A 10,173-nucleotide genomic window follows, 5' to 3' on the forward strand; every position below is an offset into this window, starting at 1 on the left:
GGCCAGGTATATCGCAGCCATCTGTGGTGGAGGAGTGGGCGCTCATGAGGATCGAAAGTAGTGTCACATGCGGTGAGCCGGTGGATTAGCAGGCGCATCAATATGAGGCTCGTTAGGGTCATTGTGTTGAAGGGTGCTCGACGGAGGGAGGGCCGGTGGATCATCCGCAGAGAGGATGTCAAAATGGCTCGCCTACGAACCCCTGCAAACAAACGAGTGCAAAGTCAGCGTGAGGCAAAATATCATCAAACATGTCATTGGCCATGAGGCCTCTAACCTACCTCCCCGCCTAATCGTGGCCTCAAGCATAGCCTCCTCTCCTCAGCTCGACGAAAAGATCCTGAAAAGCCTTTTGTCGAATGAAATCTCGCTCGCCCTGCTCCTGCCAACCTCCTCACTCTAAGCTGCAGCTCTCTAAACTCAATTGGGAGACTCCTAAAGCAAGAAAACCGAAGAGTGAAGTAGGCAGTGCGGAGGAAGACTCCGGAATATCGGGAAGAAGGTGGGACATCCTGTACCATGGCCAAGGTGTCGCCTCTTGAGGCCGCCAAGAGAGCATTCCTCGGGCCTATACTCGGTCCTAGCGGACCACCTCACGAGTCACCATCCCCATACTAACCATTTGGGAAGTCCCAACATCTCCATCACCCCCGTACTCAAATATGGTATTGCTTCCTCCAAAACTCCTAAACTCCTAGCCAGTCACTGAGTGATGTAAGTCCCAAAACGGAAAAATACCTTCCTTAAGTTGTTGCGCATGACCGCTCATGGCCAAGTACCCCATGTCAACAGAAGCAGACCTGCGTCGAAAGTATAAATGGCATCCGGTAACTACCACCACTATCTCCCCCTGCCGTTGATGGTCCTAGCAAACCGTGCATGCAACCTCGATCCACCGGGCCCTCAGCAAATCCCTGTTAGACACCTTTGGAGCCGCACATCAAGTGTCAAATTTCAATCTCACACTGGGATATGACACACCAGGCGGTGTATACAATGACTATAAACCTCTCCCGACTACATCCTCCTCGGTTTCACAAGCCAAAGTGTACCCTAAATTGCATACACTCATCGTGAAAGTCCGCCTTGCTAGTCCGAAGCCCGATCGCATCCGGTTGTGGAAGTACTGCTTGCAGTGAAAGCTTGCAACCCACGTCAACTCCCCCCTATATGTTGGTTCAACAATGTCAAAGAAATGTTGAAATGGGGCGCTCGAAGATATCCGGATTCGCGGTACGTCAAGTCCAAGACAGTTCCAAGGCGCCTCATCCCATCGCCTTTCCCAAATTCTGTTCCTCATCGATTGATATCTCCGCTCAAAGGTGGGCCGCCCTTGGAAAAGTAGGAATCGATGGCGCCGCGTTGGTCTAATTTGGCCTCGAACTAGTCGGTCGGCGCGATGATCGAGAGGAAGAGGAACCATCGGTCCACCTCCTCTTGTAAACTCCCCGATCCTCGTCCTGGTGGACATGGTACCTGAAAAGGAAACTTTTAGTACTAAGGATCAACAAAATTCTGGCAGCATAACGACATAAAATGGACAAACCAAATGATTTAACTCGATAAAATTAAACTGCTCAATGTCCTGCAAAGAAAATTTAATCCACAACACTGCCAACCGATGCTAACCAATTAAATTTGCAATTCATCCATATGGAGTTTACTTCGCCATAATCCATCACAAGGCAAACCAACATGCTAATATAAAACAGACACAAATGGTAGTCGACTATCTATGGCGAGCCTATTGTTTATGACAATAATAAAGAGAAAAATAAGGAATTAATCACAATCATAAATAATGGTAGAAAAGAAAAATGGAAAATATGAGCAAGTTAAGTATATAAACTATATTAAAGAAAATAAAAGAAAATTAAGCACAAACATGAATGTAAATGCATGCACCAAATAATAAAATAAGGGAATAAACAAAAAATAAATAATAAAAAAAATTGAAACACAAAATTCGAACAAAAAATAAATATAAATTCGAACTAATATCAAAATCAAATAATGGAAAATGAAGTTGGAGGGTACTTACTTGACAAACGCAATATCCAAAGCCTTCAAGATGAGAAATAAGAAGTGAGAAAGTAAGAGAGGAGATAATTGCCAAACTAAGGAGAGAGCAAAATTTTTGAAGATTTTGAATGAAGTGGTATATAGAAGCGGTGTTATGTGGACGTTCATGAACACGGTCTAGTGGGATCGATTAGCAGCGAATTAAACGTCGCTTGACTTACCACTTACGAGAACACGCCCATGTCATGGACACGGTCTTGGACACGGGACGGTTATGGACACACGCCGCGGGCATAAATTAGTGTTAGCTACGTGGACGTGTTCATCTTAGTTTGATTTTCTTTAATTAGAACACGGGACGTGTTAACGAACACGGTCTTGAACACGCCCGTGTTGATCTCCAGGAAATGCAAAAGTTGCGATTCTCAGCACTTTCTCACTCATTCTCACCTGCAAAACCAATAAGTCCTTAACTCATACACTCAACATAAATAAAACTTAACAAAAACCAACTATAAAACCTAATCAACTAAGTTCACAATGCAAGGGTAAAGTATACAAATTGAAAAATAGAATTTGGGGTGCCTCCCAAAAGTGCTTCTTTTTGATGTGATGAGTCTTCTTAGCTGGACTCATGGTGAAAAGTAAACGGTGGGGATTGACGACCATCCATCCTTCTTCCAAGCAAATAGCTTCAAGTATCCGCTTAGAGGGATAATCGTCAATGTCCTCTTCCAGACTATCAAAGCAATGCCCGTTATGATGGGCAAGACTGCCTCGTATAATTGCACGTAGTCATGATGCTCTAGGGCTCTTCCAATTTGAAAGTTGAAGTTTCACCAATTGGAAGGATTGACGGTTGGGCAATTTCTTCAGGAACGTCAATGGTTTCCTCTAGTCCTTGTCTTGGTTCACTTGCTAGAAGAAACTCGAGCTCATCCAAGACTTCTTCATTGGATAACTCATGCTCATCTTCCATCATCGAAGGGACTTATGGAAAATCCACCAAAAATTCCTCTAACTGCAACTCAGCATCATCAACTGTACGTTCTTGTTGATAGTCTTTCAAAGGAATCATGTTCGCCTTTTCCTTTTCTGGTTCCATCTCCATGTTCAAGAAATCGTCCTGCACATAAGCATCATCGTCAAACATAATAGATAAACCGGAAAAATTCTCACCAGATGCAAAGTGGACGGGCGCCAAATGTTCCTCGGATTGATGCGTTTGATGGAGTTCCCGATTGCTCTCGCCTAGTAACTTAAAGATTAAGCCTACTTGATGCTCTATGTTGTTAATCGAGGCTTGTTGATCTTCAAGTATCCTCTCATTTGTTGGAATCTATCATCAAGACTTGTAATGAACCTCATCATCGTACTCCTCCGACACTAACTCTTCATCTTGAGTTGAAGGTGCAAGATTAAGTCGTTGATGTGGTTCTTTGAGATTCAGTGGTTTGGGCCATCTAAGCTCCATCCATAGGGTGAATGAGTGCTCCACTCTTGATTATAGGTGCTTCTATATGAGTCATTTGGCCAATTGCCCGTATAATTCACCTGTTCACAGTTATAAGAATAAGGAGTAAAATCACTGCACAATGGACAATCATTACTCAAATGTAAACCACAACAAAATTCACAAAAAACTTGAGATGAAAGGATAGGAGTGGAGAATTTATCGGTAGCCCTGCAAAACGATTCCACTCGAGCTTCTAAAGATGCACGGGTATCCCAATTTTTAGCACTCGATTGCCATTACTATGTATCTATGACTATTCGAAGGAGGTTTTATCTCTTTGATGATGTTGATTCTCCAAGCTACAAAAGGCTATACAAATGTCAAATTATGTAACTCATTTAGAGGTATGTGACTCAAGTGGTTGTAAAGCTGACATTCACGACATTTCCTCACTATAGCTATACGATCATTTTCTGTTGTTCACCAATAATAACCTTGATGTATAATCTTTTCGGTTAATACTATGTCATACACATGAGGCCCGTGCAACCCCTTATGCATCTCTTCCATTACAACCTATGCCTCCAGCTTAGTAACACATCCAAGCTAGACCCTTGAAGTCATTCTTCTGTATAGCACTCCTTCATGACTGAGGAAGTTTCTAGCTTGTATCCATAACGCATACCTTTCCTTAGTAGTTGATTCCTCAAGATATACCTTATCTTTTACAAGTCTTTTCAAATTATAAAATCAAGGCTTCTCTTCTAGTATCATTTAGACTTGCATTACCCGGTCTCCCTGATAATAAGGTGCTCCTGACTTCATGATCACTAACGACTACATTAGAAGTTGGTAAGGGTTGTCCCCATCGGCATGGTAGCCAGATTGTCATCCGGTCATCTAGTTCTTATCTCGCGACAAGTGTATGAACAAACACTTAAAGAAGTTACAAACCAAAGTCCTTAGGTAATTAACATATCGCTTCAACTTTTCTTCTTTCATGTCCCATTCCTTGATGGCTTGTTAAATCACTAGCATGGAGTCCCTATAGACTATTAGTTGATTTGCTCCTGCTCTCATAGCTGCTTCTCATCCAAATAAATATGTTTCGTACTCCACCATGTTATTGGTCACTTTAAAGTCAAATCTCTTGGCTATTGGCATAATTTCTCCTACAAGCGTGATTACAACTACTCTTAACCCTACACTTATTGCATTCAAATTTCAAAAATCATTCAACAAGATATGAAGAACAAATCAATAAATACTTCCATTGTAAACCAATATTGACAATCAATACATTCAATTCAAAATTGAAGTACAAAAATCCCTAGATAAAGAACCTAATGGGTTAATTGTTTAAGCAGCTAATCATGTTCATAATCACAACCAATAAGAATTCAAGTACAAAAATGAGTAAAGGTAGAGGAACCCGAATACACCTTTGGATGAGTGAAATTCCTCGTGCCCAATTTTGGATCGATTCTTGTTCCTCTTACTCGGATTGAAACCAATCGACAATCCTCGCCAATCTTTGATCTTCGAAGAGAATCCAAGTGAAACCTTGATCCAAGTCTCCTTTCTTCTTAGTTTCAATTTCGAGAACCTCGAGAGCGGGAAAAGCGATGAGTTTTGGATGTTCTAACCCTAGTCGCTTCCTCTCTCCTGTCTCCTTCTTTTTAATTAACACATACGAACACGGGTCTACCTGGACACCGTTCCGTGGCCGTGCTGTACGGCCTCCAAGCTCCATAAGATCTACTTCTTTCTTGATGACCAACACTAGTTGTTGGCACGGTGTTGTTCTACCGGCGTGTCTTTGAACAACACGGTTTTCAGACCAACCGCGCGCCTCTCATGCTCGTGTTAGCTCATTTCTCCTTTGGCGTCAATTATGCTCCAATTCTTTCCTTTTCATTCTTTGACTTCTTTTGGACCTAATGCACAAACATATCTGCGCAGGTGGAGATGATTCACATCAAATATCCATAAAATCGATCTTAAAAACCCCATTTAGATGTGTGTATTTTACGCACATTAGTTTTACACATATTTGCTTGCATATTATTGTATATTTCTTAGCAATTATTGTGCTTTTATTACGAGATCACCCGTGTTTTGTGTTCTTTTGCATTTCAAGAGAATTTATAGGACCATCATCAGTATTTGAGCAATTATAGATCAATACATGCAAGGGATGGGAATTCATCAAGATCGAACAGGAGCTTGTTTGCAGATTGAGCACGGCGGTCGTCTTGATCGATCAACACACTCTCTCCGTGACCAACCATGAGCTTTTGGTCTTCAAAACATGGCATTTTGGGCATGGTTTCCATAGCCATCACGGCCTCCAGCACGACCCATGGTGGCTTAGCACCGCCGGGGGCACGACCATAAAGAAACCCTAATTGGTGAGATCCGAATGTTTTGGTTCTCGTAAGTGCAGACGCGGCCTTGACCATGGCGCATCTTGAGACAATATATAAGGAGAACTAATTTTAGTAGGTTACCAAGCTACTAAGCAGCAAGCATGATGAGAGCCACGGCTCACACGGTGACGGTACGGTTCTTGCATGCACAAGGCCGTCGAGTTTTGTTGCGCAGAAGAACCTTCCAATCAGTAAGAGAGTAGAAAGCAATGATTCAATTCGATTCGATTGATTTACATAATCCGATTCGAAAAGGTGTATATGTTCCATTCTTGTTATTCTTTCATTATAATTGATTTCCTAGTTATTTTAAAGATGAACATGTTTAGTTAGATTGATTAAATCCATTAGGATTTCTTTACTATGTTGGCTTAGTACTAAATTGCTGGATTATTTGAGTTTAGTTTTATATCCTTCTTGCTTTCAATATTAATAAGATGATGCATTATTCATGAAACGTTGTGAATTGTGATGTTTAAATTGCTTTATGTGATTGAGAAATCCATTTGGCGATTGGAATTTTGAATAGCAAGAACTGGTTAATAATCACTTAAAGATAAGGATAATTAACTAGCCGAATTAAGAATTAACAAAGCTTAATAGAGGCAGATTAAAGCTTAATGCTAATTTAAGAATCAATTGTTAGGAAGAGATTCCAACTTTAGGTTCTTAAGTTTAGGAATTTGGTGAGCGCGAGAGAGAAACCAAATTCAATTAAGAACTCATCCACGGGTAGCATAATTAGACTCATCAATCTGTTATCTTTTGTTTGATTGCCAACTAGTTTAGGTTCCCTTTGGGTTTGCTTTCTTATCTTGGTTGTTTCATTTATCCATTCATTCCTACATCTCCCTTAGAACTTAGCTTATACTTATTAGTTAGTTTAGAAATTATTCATCATTCATTTTAGGTTAATATAACAGAGAACAAAGAAGTAACTCTAGGCTTTTACTTTTCCGAGGAATACGACCTTGATACTCGCCATGAGTGCTACACTACATCGATAGGTTCACTGCCTTAGATTGTAGCTGCATAATAGCATATCATCATTGATATGACATATAGGCTTCTCACCATCATTAACAACATAAGAAAACTTGGCAAGCATTATGCACTTATGGATATTAATAACAAGATCCTTAAGAGTCTTCCTTTGGATAAATATGAAGCTAGATTGGCTAGCATTAAAGAAGAAAATGAAGGCCTAAGAAAGATTCTAATGGATATTCTTATAGGTAAACTTCTCATCCATGAAATGTCTCTAGTCAGGGATGATTTTAATAGATCAAGAAGTGAATTATCTTCTAGAAAATGTTGGTATAAAGGCATTTCTTCTACCCCAAGCCTTAGATATAGGTTATGACAATGTCATCAAGGAATTTCTTTCCTCCTTAGTGATCAATAAAAAGGGAGATGATGATGAGTATTATGGAATAGAGTTTAGGATGTTTGGGAAGAGACATACTTTTTTTAGAGCTCAACTTTCTCCTGTTTTTAGGTTTCAAGAAAAGGATCCAATGAGGATTATTAAGAATATAGTTGATATGACCCTTTCTCCTTCTCAATTTTAGAGACAAATCTCTTTCAAGCAAACACACACCAAAAATTTTCTATCAAGCTTAATAATCCTTTTCTTGGCAAACTGGTGGAACTGTTTGACATGCCTCCAGCCTAAGTACTTTTCCATTCTGTTGGTGAGTACATTACCCTTACTTTTCTAATTTCTAATTATGAGAAAAAAGAAAAGGGTATACTTGCTTGTATTCGGATGCTGGGCTTTTGCTTAATGCCCAATTTCTGTTGATTTCTCCTAGGGAGGGGGAGATATCAGAAGTTGCTAGCGTTATTGTTTAGGTGGGGCATGGAGCTTATCCAGTTCCCATCATCTTGGCTGAAATTATCATTAGGTTAGACATGTATAAAATCCATCAACTATTTGGTGGCATCCTCATTTTCTTACAAGTATGCAACCAAATCTTTTTTCTTTTACTATCATTTTTGCCTAAGCCGCCCTTTTGAGTTTGTAACTTAGCAGGCTAATGTCTTAAATTTACCTAAGCCACTTTCTTAGGTTTTTAACTTGGCAGATTTTATTTTTATCTAAACCGGCCTTTCGGGTTTTCATATTGGTTTCTTCTCTTATTTTGCTTTCTTTTATTTTTCTTTTCTGCAGATTTGGTTGCACAAAAAGCTTCAGATACTAACCATCCTGAGGAACATCGATAAATACAAGTAGAAGCATGTTCAAGTTCAATCCATCGTTACCCTACAGGACTATGATGGTTGGGTTTCTTAGATGAAAAGCATTCCAGACACACTCATTCGCTGGACTTGCCCATGGTAGAGGATTAAGCATGTCACACTCATGGTGTATGGTGACTATGTACCTTTACACAAACCGGGGGCATCCACCTTCTACACACGTTTAAGACTTTACTGCTAGTATAGGCAAAAGCAACAGATTTTGGAATTCCTTCATGAATTTGAAGGCTTCCCATTGAGATAAGATTTCCTAGATAAGATGGAGAGACTTTAGCATCGTCAAGATATAGAGCGCAACCTTAATTCGAAGACGATCTGACCACTGATGATAACTTCAAAGGTTGGTTTGAGCTTCGGATTACCACTTCTCCTGGATTTTCGAGGTTCAAGAGGACTCTAGAGCTAGCTATTGATTCTAAGAATGCATATGCAAATGCAAAGAGGAGAAGAAGATGAAAATATATTTCTTTTTATATCTCATTTATTTTGCTTCAGACTTTAACTTAGTTTTTCTTTTAGTTAGTGCACAAAGTAATAAATAGACATCCACATGTTTGATAAAAATTCTAAATAATTTATTCATTTAGTAAAGGCTTAAATGGGTATATTTTGATTTCTCCTGATATAACTCTTGTCATCAGCCAGTCCTTTCAGATTTTCTAGCTGATTATTTTCTTATACATAGTATTTCTTGAGACAATCCAGGTTAATTAGCTCAAAGAACTCGCTCCTTCTAAGTTCGAGATCTTAGCGGCACCTTTTGGCAAAATTTTCTTTACCAAGTACGGGCCTTCCCAATTAGGCTTGTACTTCCCTTTTGGTTCAAATGCAATATATCTTGTGTGCTTCAATACTAAATCAGTAACTTTCATCTTCCCTAGCTTTACTTTCTTATTGAATTGCCTAGTAATTCTTTTTTGGTACAATTACATGTGGTATAGGGCTTTCATCCTTTTCTCATTTACTAAAAGCTATTGATTGTTCGACCAGCATACTCGATATTTTAGTCAAGACAATTCAACCTCAAAGACTTCAACTCTAATTTGACTAATAAGATTGCTTTAGTCCTATAAACTAAAGAGTATGGATTTTGTCTTGTTGACGTCCGTTTAATTATTTGATATCCCCAAAGTACAAATAGTAACTGAAATGACCAATCCTTATGAGTTCATACCATCTTTGAGAGTATTTTCTTTAATTTCTTATTGGCTACTTCAATTTGCTTCATTTGGAAGACTGTGATGTAATCTTGTATTCGGTAAGTACGTTATTTAACCGTAAAGCACACCATTATCTGTTATAACGTGGTGTGGGATCCCATATATGTAGATCAAATTCCTTTTTATAAACCTATCCATCCGTCTTGCCCTCATGGTAGTGAACCGCTTGGCTTCAACCCACTTAGAGAAATAGTCGATTGCCATTACTATGTATCTATGACTATTCGAATGAGGTTTTATCTCTTTGATGATGTTGATTCTCCAAGCTACAAAAGGCTATACAAATGTCAAATTATGTAACTCATTTAGAGGTATGTGACTCAAGTGGTTGTAAAGCTGACATTCACGACATTTCCTCACTATAGCTATACGATCATTTTCTGTTGTTCACCAATAATAACCTTGATGTATAATCTTTTCGGTTAATACTATGTCATACACATGAGGCCCGTGCAACCCCTTATGCATCTCTTCCATTACAACCTATGCCTCCAGCTTAGTAACACATCCAAGCTAGACCCTTGAAGTCATTCTTCTGTATAGCACTCCTTCATGACTGAGGAAGTTTCTAGCTTGTATCCATAACGCATACCTTTCCTTAGTAGTTGATTCCTCAAGATATACCTTATCTTTTACAAGTCTTTTCAAATTATAAAATCAAGGCTTCTCTTCTAGTATCATTTAGACTTGCATTACCCGGTCTCCCTGATAATAAGGTGCTCCTGACTTCATGATCACTAACGACTACATTAGAAGTTGGTAAGGGTTGTCCCACATCGACGAT

This window comes from Ricinus communis, chromosome 5 (genome assembly GCF_019578655.1).
Source record: "Ricinus communis isolate WT05 ecotype wild-type chromosome 5, ASM1957865v1, whole genome shotgun sequence".
Lineage (NCBI taxonomy): Eukaryota > Viridiplantae > Streptophyta > Magnoliopsida > Malpighiales > Euphorbiaceae > Ricinus > Ricinus communis.